Source organism: Mugil cephalus, chromosome 21 (genome assembly GCF_022458985.1).
Source record: "Mugil cephalus isolate CIBA_MC_2020 chromosome 21, CIBA_Mcephalus_1.1, whole genome shotgun sequence".
NCBI lineage: Eukaryota > Metazoa > Chordata > Actinopteri > Mugiliformes > Mugilidae > Mugil > Mugil cephalus.
Window position 1 is genome coordinate 14065067 of NC_061790.1, and position 12175 is coordinate 14077241.

The 12175-nt window shown below is 41.9% G+C and overlaps 1 protein-coding gene across 4 annotated transcripts in view; it reads right to left on the reverse strand.

Moving 5' to 3' along the window:
* The window catches only part of LOC124998714 (1-phosphatidylinositol 4,5-bisphosphate phosphodiesterase beta-4-like), a 55622-nt gene extending 44395 nt beyond the window's left edge, over nucleotides 1–11227 (reverse strand). For 2 of the 4 annotated variants that reach the window (XM_047573201.1, XM_047573198.1), the window contains exons 1-2: nucleotides 10797–11226; nucleotides 7504–7549 (exon numbers count right to left, since the gene is read on the reverse strand). The gene's annotated coding sequence lies outside the window, so the exon portion shown is untranslated. Of the gene's footprint in view, nucleotides 1–7503; nucleotides 7550–10796 lie in introns of all 4 variants that reach the window. The other 2 variants (XM_047573200.1, XM_047573199.1) reach the window with 2 other exon arrangements.
* Between the last annotated feature and the right edge of the window lie 948 nt (nucleotides 11228–12175).

Sequence of the window (12175 nt, forward strand, 5' to 3'; positions counted from 1 at the left end):
CCTCCACAAATATGTCAGCAATCACCCGTTGTTAGAAAGACGACGGCCAGTTAACATATCGGCTAACCCTCTGAGGGATCAAAACACTTCGCATGCACTTTGACGTTTCAATTTTATTCTTTCTGCGTGATGCTGTCAGGAGCCAGCTCCCTGAGGGCCAGAGAGAGCGAAGCAGCCAGAGGGAGTGAAATCCAGGCAGAGAGAAAAGGTGAGAGGGATCTGACTGCTAAGTGAGCCAGAGAAAGCACAGCTCCTTTTTCTTTGGAGAATGATGGACGACTGTCTTTAAAATTAGCTCTGGGTCTATCAGCACGTACATATCACACACACACACGAGGAGAGCACTTTTCCCTTTCCACCATTGTGCTCACTAATTAGTGGATTACAATAGAGGCACCAATGACAGGAAGCTATTCAAGCCGAGCTAATACTGATAGCTGTTATATGGCATCATTTGTACCAGTATGACATGACATCACTGTGGGGAGTTCTCTGTACAAAGCTGAAAACATGAAGCACTCCAGTGTTTCTTTAACATGCTTAAGACCACGAATCTCTAACACTGGGCTCATCCATCCATCCATCCATCCATCCATCCATCCATCCATCCATCCATCCATCCATCCATCCATCTCGATAGATAGATATAATTTGTGTCAACCCATGTGTACTCATAAAGAGTAGTGAGCACATCCAGAGAAGTGGGAATCATGTAAGGGTTGAGTGCTTTCTCCAGCCAGATTGAGTGCTTTCTTCAGAGTGTCCCAAACCTGCTCCCCTTAGCATCACAGTTCTCCCCAAAAATAAGTTCCAATTACCAGGAACTGAACCCCGGGCCGCCTGGGGGAAAACCAGGAATCCTAACCGCTAGACCATATGGGACCTCTGTGGCCAAAACTGTCTTCTAGAGCTTCAACACAATAGTCATGATATGAGAAAACAAGCTTGTGTACAAAATTCTGACCAAGGACCGAGCATGAATTTTGTTAAATGTGCTGCTTATGGTAGTCAGAAGATTTGTCGTCCTTAGTTTAATCAGCAGTTTTACTACAATTTAAAGCTTTTTGAATGGGGTGATTCAAGCCTTTGACTTCATTCCCATGAAAACGGCAGCTAATGTATATGATATCAGCAGTGATGCCAAAACACTGCTTTACATACTAGTGTTAACTGACTGTTAGAATGTTATCGTTTTATATTAAGCAATATGGTAGACATCATAAAAAGAATAAAAAAATAAATGTATACAGGAAAAAACACTCGTAATATACATCTCCTTCCACAAGAAACAATGTATTCATGAGAATCCAGCATGTTTCATCTCACTGGTATCTTGCTGTTCACTTTCCTACAGTCTTGGAGAGCTCAACTGACAGTGGGTCGCCTTTGAATATGAAATAGATTGTCATTTTTAAATTTTACAAGGGAGCAGAGAGCATGAGCAACCACGGCGAGCTGTTCGATTAAGACTCGAAGGCTGCAACTCCAACTCCTCGGCAAGGCATCAATACTGTGCTCTGCTGTTGTACAGAAAATTCGTCACGCTGTGTGCAGCATGAAATCAGATTGCAGTTGCAATTACTTTTGACTACTGACTACGTAATTAGAGTAACATGCATTTGGCACAGCTATAAAAAGAAGATCCCCCAGTTGCTCTGCTCGGGTACAAACTATGTGACAAAGTATTTGTTTGTGGAATATTCGCTGTGTAATAAACTGAACTTGATGACCGCGGTAAACACGTACCAAATCAAACTCATCTCCTCGACGTTGCTGGGGAGGAAAGTTTAGGAATACATACCTAAGACATTAATGTTATTATGTTTTTGTTTTTGTTTTGTTTTTTAAAGATAGAACAAGTTACATGTTTATAGACTTTAGTTTATAGACTTTTGGATGAATCTGACGTGAGCTTATTTAAATCTGGAAAATACATAAAATTGGCGGAACAACCGTGTCCGAAAGAGGAAAATAACAAACATTCCTTTTAGTGTTTTCTACCACAATGAAGCAACTCATATGTTTTTTCTTCTCATTGCTGATTAAAACTATGGGAACTCAACTGATAATTAATAGTTTCAACAGGAGACGTTGACACAGACAAAGTGACTGAGTCAAGAAAGATAAACTATGTTAAGGAACCACCAGATACTTGATATCAAAGTTTGCCCAAGGGAAGCAAACTCTCTGCGTGGAAGGTTTCATGCTGTTCTGTGCTGAAAACCGTTATTGTTGTTATTAGCAGTCCGCTAGCTGCCTATGATGCCTTGAGGCTGTGTTACGGACTGAATTATTTTGGAGCGTATCAGTGGACGGATGTCACGTTGACATAAAGCTATGGTAGCATTACAATAAGCATCCGATTGCTAGAATGTTAAGAGGCACCAGCAACAAGAAGAACATTTTTATCTCAGTTGTTTGTGTAATTGGCATCTGTCATCTTTTGAGTATTACTTGCTTTCTAAGAAGCTTTGCAGCAAATGTTAAAAATCTACTTCTAATTAAGTTTCAACTAGACATTTCATTGTTATGTTTAAATCTCTTTTAAAACGTCTCAGCCACTTCCCTTCAAGTACATGTCTGAAAAAGCTAAGAGCAACTGTTTGTGAAACACAAAAGATGTTGTTTCTGGTGTCAGACACACACAACTCTCCAGTCGTTATTCTTTCACGTCATTGCTTTCTTGATCTTCTCAAGCAACTTATTCTAAATCCAGAGCACAGCTCGGCTTATCATTTTCATGTAGCATATCAAAAGCAGTCACTAGGGGGATACAGAAGCAAAGCAGGCGAAGCTGCTATTCTTTGTCATGTGGAATAATATTGTCGCTGAGGAGAAGAAAAAAAAAGTCCCCCAGCCCAGGCCAAAGTAAGATTTACAATACTCCTCTCATGATGTGCTTTGAATGTGACAGTTTTCTAAACTTTACATTACTTCCACAGTTTGTTATGATAGCCATCTGAAGGATTTATGTGCTAACCCCAGAGGTTTGTTTAAAAGACATGTGAGAAGTGGCTAATGAAAGATGGACATGGTTCATTGACAAACATCTGGCAGGCCTTCGACATCCATGTGAGAGGACTGTGTTGTACTGTGTGTTTATACTAAGTTTAAAATTTGTGTTTCTCCGACAGTGCTTCTTATTCTATGAGCTGTAAACTCCAAAGTACGCTTGACTAAAACACCATTAAAACCCACTTTGTCTTTGAAATCATAAAACAAATAAAGACATAAATTAGGCCCATATTAAATACTTCATGCTGTTCCACTTGGGGAAATCTGCATAAAACCGGGCAATCCCTTGCAGCCATTAGATTATGCAAGTCAATAACAAAATAGAGACAATAGTGTTACGCTCTGCAGTCGGCATTTCAACTTAGCTGAGCAGGGTTTGTGATAAGCTCAGCTGTTAAACGTTACATAATTGCTCGGATTTGTTATCTTGTACAGTAGTGGGTTGATTAACGATGCTCTTCTGACACACACTCAGACACAGTCATGTTTTCATATCTCTAGAGAATTTTTAAGTTGACTTACATCCACTTCCCGGAGAAACCGTAATTCGAACTGCTTTTTACCTTGAACTAGTCCTTATCCCAACTGCCATCTAAACCGATTTTTGTCCCCACAGCTTACTTAATACAACTGCACTTACACACACACGCACCAACTCTCTCTCCCATCCCCGACAGAACAACAGCACTGTACAAAGAGGAAGAAGCAACATTCCTGCTGTTTATCTAGTCATCTGATCTGGCCAGCAAGTCATGTGTTGGAGCTGTGTTGGAGGCTCAGCAGGATGCTTTAGGCTAACCCTAGCCTAATGTATTCTGCTATGTCTTCAGCATCTTAACTCATTCTTTCACAGTGTCCTCTGTCCTTATGCGAAGTTCGCATCCCTTCAGAAAACACTTCAAAGAACTTTCTCTTGCATCAGACACAAGCTAACTCAGAACTAAGATTTCTTATAATAAATACAAGCTCAAGATATTACAAACATATACATATCTCAACTGATCAATGCCTCAAATTTCTCTTCATTTCCCACCTCAAATATTGACAGTGGGATAAATTCAATAATTTTGCTGACTTCAATGATCCTCGTCAGTGTGTTGTAAAGCCTTATTCTCTCTATTATTGGCCTAGCTGGCTAATAATAGCTATCCAGGAGAGGATGGTACGAAATCAAGTTCTGCATTCTGGAGCGAAGGTCGGCAGTTTAATTGGAAGTGCAAATTGCGTTCACGTGTATCCCCATAGTGGATCGAGCCATGGGTAAAGTGAATGTGCACATTGCAGCCGTGTGTGCATTGAACAAAAGCGAGGGGCGGGTTGGCTCCGATGTATTTTCAGACCCACGTGCGTAGCCAAGCTACAATCATTATCACTGAAGTGTTGATTTTGCTCCTCAAAGCCTATTTCACACAAACTATGCTACTCCCGTCGCCTGCTACTGAATCAGCTAAGCTAACGCTGCCAATTTTTTGTTAAGAAAGAGTAAATATTGACTTGATGACTGCAGCTCCCATCTGTTGGCGTGAGAGCCTCCCTCTCTTTCTGTCCGGTTTGCTTTCACCGGCCATCTCTCTCCCTCCATGTCTGCTGCCGGCAGAGAGTCTGCAGAGAATACCCCGTCATTATATTCGCCCTCCAGCCACACTTACCCTTGTAGTGAAGACACTCTCTAATCACTAATCTTTCTTTCCTTAAGCTGCAAACAGTGCTCCAACATCTCTTTATAATGTACAGCATCTGCACCAGTAAAGGGTTGAGGCCAGGTTTTGATCAGCAATCCAGCATTTGAAGCCGAAAGATTGGACTTGAGTGGTTTAAAAGCGGAGAGTGATGCTTGGATATATTGAGCAGCGACACGGGCCAGTGCAACTGAACATCCATGATGATTAAGTGTTTCTTGTAGTATCTCAGCAATTGTCTCTGAGAGTGCACAGCCTGAATGACCTTGTTCTGTAGTTCTGTTTGATATTAAAAATGCAAAGTCCTTTCATTTTAAAAACATCTAGTGCGTTAGTGTGGCAGAAGTTAACATGGACATTTTAATTTAGTTATTTTACAAATATGAATGACATATTAGTGATAACTAGAGGTGGGTACTGGCAAGGATTTCACGATACGATACGAATCGCGATACTTCAGTCACTATACGATATTATGATATCGTATATGTTTCAATATTCTACATATTTCACTGGGAAATTATAAATGCAGCTTAAAATACACATTGTATATATGTACATCAGATGACAGTGATAATTCATTGGACAAATTGAGTCAAAAAACAATATTTCCATTTCCAATTTATTGCACTTTATTGCAAAACATGACTTTTTCTGTTTCTTTTAAAATCAATATTAAGACATTCAAAATCGATATTAAATCAGAACAATAAATACTGCGATATATCACCCACCCCTAGTAATAACAAAAAAGCAATATTCTGGACACTATTATGAACATTTTGTTATATTCTAAAACAAGCTGTGTCACCATATTTAAAAGTATATCACACTACTTTAAGAGGGGCCGTATCTAATTGGATTACATTTAACGACGTCGGTCCTTAAAGTGACACTTCCCCCGCCTGGGTGCAGCCTCAAGTGACTGTCACATCCATATTTTCAATGAATGTCATGGTCATGGAAAATGCAGCAGAGGGTATCACAAGGTTCCCCAGTGCTGGAATCATGGTTTTGCGTATTGACACTGCTGATGCTAAACCTAATAACACTGGAGTTTTCTCTATTTAGAACGAATGGAAGAACATTGACTGTTATTCTTTTTCTTTGTTTGATAGAGGGAACAGTTTATGCGGGAATGCTCTGTAACGCTATGACGGTGTTCTCTTCTTTCATATCTGTGCTACCATGCAGCCAAAATGGAGGAACTGCAAACACAAGCTCAGACCACTACTTCCTTTTATGCTAACTATCGATGAATTTGGGGTCAAGTGAGAGCATGTTTTCAGAAATCATAACAAGAGAGCAACCAACCTGTTAAAGCTGTATGTGTCTCATAAAGTTTTCCTGTGATGTGATATTAGCCACAAAACAATAACTGGCGAAAATAAACGTAATGACAAGAAGACACTAAAAATATATTATGGGCAATGACGTACTGACGTATTGTTGAGATATATCATTGTTCCTTCAGCACATATAGCACCATATCGCTACACTGTGCAGTCATTTGAATGTTAACGCAAGCTATAATGTAAATGTGATGTAAATATATGGGCTCCAGTTGGGTCCATCTAGGAACACAGGCATTTCAAGGGTATGTTAGAGAACCTCAGTGTATTTATGAATAACAATGAGATCAGTTTATAGTGTAAATGATGTTATGTGATATGATGGGGTTTTTTGTGTGTGTGTTTAAATTGTTTAAATCTTCTTCTCCCTACACCTTCATTTTTTCCACCATATTAAATGATTAGCGTCTGCATTGCTGCTTTTCTAATATAAATAAATCTATTTCTACAGAGACACCTGTAAGATTTAAGCGATTTATCATATCTTTAAAACTAAACAAAAGGTTTTTCCTTTTCTAAAATAAAAAAAAAATAATCCACCATAACAGTACTGTAGTAGGGTTTTCCCCATTAATCGTCACATAATTTTCAAAAGGTGTTTCCGTGGGCAATTATAATCAAGGGATAATGAAAACGTAAACCTTCTAATCTACAAAAGCAAAGCTCAGAGCATATGAAGCTTAATCATGCACAGCCAACCGGCAGCCTTCATGCCACACTTTACATTATTAATGCAAATTTCGTCATTAAAACAGAGAATATTATACAGAGCAATCCCATCTGAGCTCCATTACAGTGTGCGTGGCGCGAGGGAGCATAGTGCAGCGACAGCGGTGGTGGCGGCGGCATCAGCAGCAGCAGCAACGCAACCTACTTATCAATGAGTGATGTCTGGACGTTAGAGCGCTGCACATCAGTCTCATATGCAAGTTACGGTGAAAAATTAGGCCTCTTGCTTTCATCATTCAGTGCAAATCCAATAAAACGTCAGCCATTCCCAGCTCACAATGCAACATGTTTGCGATGCTGAAATCTATATTCACTAATGTGGCCTCAAGACAAAGCAGGTGAATAGCTGTGATCAGCGGTAGATGGCAGGGAAATCCTAATTACTGCTTGATTTCCTAATGGCTTTCAGAAACACATTAGATTAAAAAGGGAGCTTACGTAACATGTCAGGTAGGCCGAGGTTGTATGTTTTCTATATATTATTCATACATTTCCACTTGCTGGTTTAATGCAGACTAGCTTATTAACATGCAATTATGAACCAGATGCTCTTGAGAAAACAAACTAATATTAAAGAGGTAGTTTCCGTTAAACTAAATTCTGGGAACACAATCGTTCCAACAGCTAGCAAGCTAACCTAACGAGGGGTGAATACACCTAACACACAGGAAAGAAATGTGTGTTGCTGCTATCTGCGATCACCGGCAGTGAACAGCCCCAAAACTCACCAGTTCAGCATCAATAATGTTCAGCGGGAGAAGCTCATGTCTCAGCCTGCAGAGACAAAAAAAAAAGGACATACGGTAAGAAGGGGAGAGAATTTCATAAATCACAAAAGCCCAAACCTGGACTTATTTGGTCTAAAGCCCCGCTATACGGTAGGAAGGGCAGGAGCCGATATGGAGCCGCACAGAGAGACGAGCGCAGGGCTGCGATTCAACACGTTTCCAACAAACTACAACAATGCTGGGCCTGTCAGTTGGTGTGACAGGATGCTTGTCTGTGAGCCTATCAATCCACCAAACTGACAGAGCTTCCACCTTTACAGATCTCTCTGCAAGATGTTAAAACGTCCACTGACAGCTTTGTCGGGGACGCTGTGAGACGAGACTACACCATCACAAACATGTGGAGCTATCTAAACATACTGTAAAAAAAAATATATATATATATATATATGTGTGTGTGTGTATATACTGCAAAATAAGTACAAGAAGAAATGAGAGAACGAGCAAGCCAGCCTTAAGAAAAAGAAAACAAACAAAAAAAAAAAAACTAAACAAATACAAGCAATCATGATGTAAAGTAAACCGGCATGGGATGGATTCCAACTTAAGTCCCGCTAGAATAAACCTCCGACCTTCGAGCAAATCAATATAGTGTTGGCAAGTACACCACTGTGAAAACACACAGAGAAAAGCAGATTTTTCCATTTGGACCGAGTCCTACAGCTACACTCAATCTCCCCACAGAAATACAAGCATCCCAAAAGGCAACACTGAGTAATGTGCACCTCAGACACATTTCATGGTGTAATCCCGCTAACATCTATAGCTGAAACGCAGACGCATCTGAAAAGTGAAACTGTAAAAGTGCTGCCAGCCCTGACATGCGTGTGCCTGGACTGAGAGGTGTAGTTTCACTTTCCTCCCTCTGTCATATGCTGTCTTATTCGTCACTGAACAGTAACATCTCGATGGGATATTTTAACTGTCTAAACTCAATACTGCATCCATTCAGTTCTGATAATTAAGGTATTTTAAATATACATGCATGCAGATACACTTATTGGATGGGAAGCAACAAGTCTGAGCTTAAGCATTATAACCAGCAGTGCTTTAAAAGCGTCTGGAGGCTGGAAGCGGATGCCCAGGGGTACGGACATTTTCCCCAACAGAACACTCAACAGAGTACCGTGAGTTGTAAAAGCGCAGTCAATTTACGTCCTTCAAATCAGCTAAATTAATAATAATAAATGGTAATAGCCTATGTCACAAAACTGTATTTGCAAAAACAACAGGGATCATCCACGCTGTGATCGTGCAGCCATTCTTCTCCAAAAAAAATAAATAGAAATAATACAAGGGGTTGGCTCAGTGCTCTCATGTGCCTCTAAACAAAATCCTGAAATTCCTCTCAAAGGAAGAGACCACCGAGCGCATTAAAGACGCAACACTTACAAAGTCACCTTGTCCAAAAAAAAAAAGAAAATAATAAAGCACCTGCTCGCCCTCAGTTAGCCTTTAAGCTTCTTACTTCACCTCTATTCATCAAAACGCTTTGCAGTTTGGGTTTAAGCCACAGGTGAGAGATTGTTATTGTGTGAGGGAGAGGGTAATGTTTGCCTCTGTAATCACCAGTGAAACGTTTATGTGGCAATGTCAATAGACCCGGACAGAATTTGTTTTTCTTCACATAATGCGGACGACGTCTCGCAGGCAGCAGAGGACGCGGTTCGGAAAGGGGGAGCGGGAGACGGCGTTTTCGTGGCGTCACAAAAACGGACGCCGGACCTCTCAGTGGTCCCCGGCAGGGAGACATGTTGGGAAAACGACGCCTCATGATGCGCAACCTGTGGAGCGATTTACACAAAAATAGCGTTCCCTCTCCAAATAATACGCAGGTGCGCAGAGCAAGTCGGCGAGAACAGGTGGAATATGAGATGCGGCGTGTTTGTTAAAGCGCTGTCTACACCCATTCATCAATTAATTTCAGGGGCTGCCAAGTCAGGTGGAAATAACACATTATGGGCTATTTGCACTGCAAATAGGCCTACGGAGTTCCCCACCAGTTATTCCTGAACAAATATCACACCGCCTCCGGGGTGTGAGTGACAAAACGGGTTTTGAAGATAGGAGCCTGCTGCGACAAGCTAAACAGTGTTCTCATCTGTACTCGACTCAAAGGAAGGACACTTAATAACACATATGTTCCAATCAAGAAGGACGGTCGGGGGAACGGCAAAAATGGGACATCGATTTAACCTGGGGTCAGCGGCGAGGAGTCGCCGCCGAAATCTAATCACTCATTTGATGCCGGTGGACAGCGTGAACTGAAAACCCAATAATTCTGGCAGGTGTATAACATCAAAATCTTATTTATTTTTGGTGGGGGCTGGTTAACTACAGACACAGGAGGCACATGAAAACAGACACAAAGTAAACAAGCTTTTAGTGGGAAACCAACACTTTCTAGCTGCCTTGACGGTGAGTCAGAGACACCTTGCAGTCTGGGATGTTATGCACGGCAGTCTGCAGCTCCCAGATTCACTCAGCTTCCCCTGGTCTCCCACTACTACTACTAGCAGCAGAATACTGATGCACCAGCCCCACAGATTCAATTAACATTGTAAGAAAATTCTTAACAGGTCAACAGTCTGCAAATATTGCAGGGCAGCCAACCACAAGGTACACATCTGCGTGAGTGTGACACACAAAAAGCCCGGGTGTGTCGGTTATACAGTTGGTTTTTATGAGTGCTTGTCATCGGCCGGCTGGCTTGTGCCCTGTCCCGCTACAGCTAGCTCCAGTGGCTAGCCTCCCGGCCGTTGGAAACATCCCCAATCCCTGCCTTTCATCAACTTTCCGCCCTGTTTACGTGGAAGAGGAGCCGCGGCGCCGAGCGAAGGCAAAGTAAATTCGATATTAAATCGTTGAGGGTCCATTTTTTTTAAAAAACGTGGCTAGCTAGCTAGCAAATGCTACTGCCTCCAGCTGTGTATGTGTGTGTGAGTGTGAGTGTGTGTGTGTGTGTGTGTGTGTGCGCGCGCGCGTGTGCGTGCGTGTGTGTGACAGGGAGACCGAGAGGATGCGTGATGTCTGAATGATGGGAGCAGGATTCGGAGCGTGGAGTTTAAATGAAGGGGTCCGTGGTTCTCCTCGTACGGCCAAACTACTAACGTGTTCAATTGAACGCGGCGTAGGGGACGTTTAACGGAGCAGCCGGTCACATTAAGTCGCAATATTCAATTAGCGGCTATGAGACACATTTTTAAAAAAAAAAAAAAAGATTTGTATCTTACGTGGTGTCGGTGTTTGGAGATGGAGATGGGGACGGGTTTAATCCGCCGGCGGAAAGAAATAATGCTTTGCAGAGTCCTTGGTCGGGGTTTTCCTCTCTCTCGCTCTCTCTCTCTTTCTCCCTCTCTCTCTCTGTCTCTGGGTCTGTCTGTGTCTTCCAGCTGCTGCTCTATCCCGTCTCCCTCCAGCCGGAGCGTCCCGGTGCTCTTGTACCACTCGCCCTCCAGTGGAGAATGAGCGGCCCTGATGCGCTTCGATTAGGAGCCGCTCTCCAGATAGGCAGCGCTGGCGTGCGTGCGCGTGCGTGCGTGCTTGTGTATGTATATGTATGTATGTATGCATACATATATACATGAGCGCGTGCGCGGATGATGAGTGAATGAGTGCGCCTTCACTCGGGTTGACAGAGTGAGTCATCCAGCAGAACCAGATCCAGCTCCAGCTCCTCCCCCCTTTACTAACAGCTGACTACTGTAGCCGCCATGCGTTGAAAAGACAAACAGTGCCTCCCCCTCCTCCCTGTGTAAAGTCGCAGTTAATGCGGGCCCATAGAAGCTACCGTTGTGACTCAAGTGCACTGTACACGCCACTTAATTTTTCGATAGTTTTTCATTCATGGCACCAACACTTAAAAAAAAAAAATGTAGCAGGGCATTCCATTTTAGGCTGATCACCAGAACTATGTTCACCTGAATCAAAGTACCGGTAACTAATTTCAGAATCAGAAAACACATTATTTATGACTCAGGGGCAATCAGGAGCCCAAAGAGTGACACATTGAAAGAGCAAGAGAGGACCAAGAGAGGAAATACACAAAGGTGGGTGGACAAAAGCAGCAGCTAGTGTGCTATTTCTCTGCAGTTTAACTGTGTACTATACTGAAAAGTATATTTAGCTATTTTTAAATATTTTTTTTGCATTCTTTATATTTTTTTATGCGATCATGTTTATGATTACAAGTTTTATGGGGAGAAAAATAGAAAGAATGGCTATTTAAAAGACGTTTCCTGCAAATAGGCACAGGATAAAATTTCATGGCAAGTCATGTACTTTGAACTCGAAAAATTTCCCCAGTACAGTTCCCATATCCGCTGTAAGTAATGCAAGCTTTCTGCTGTGAGAGCTATACACTTACCATCCACTTCATTAGGTACACAAGTGAACACGAACGTGTCCTCACATAACTGTCCTGCACTATGTTCCGGCATCATTAAGGTTATGGTATTCAGCATTTTGTTTCAAATACCCAAGAGAGCTGTTGATTCAATTGTGTTTTCATTTTGGAGGCTGTGGTTTGTAGGACTATTGAACTGTATTATTTGTTGTGCCGACCCATGTTTCTATTATTTTGACAACCCTGTAGTCAATAGGCTGTGCTAAA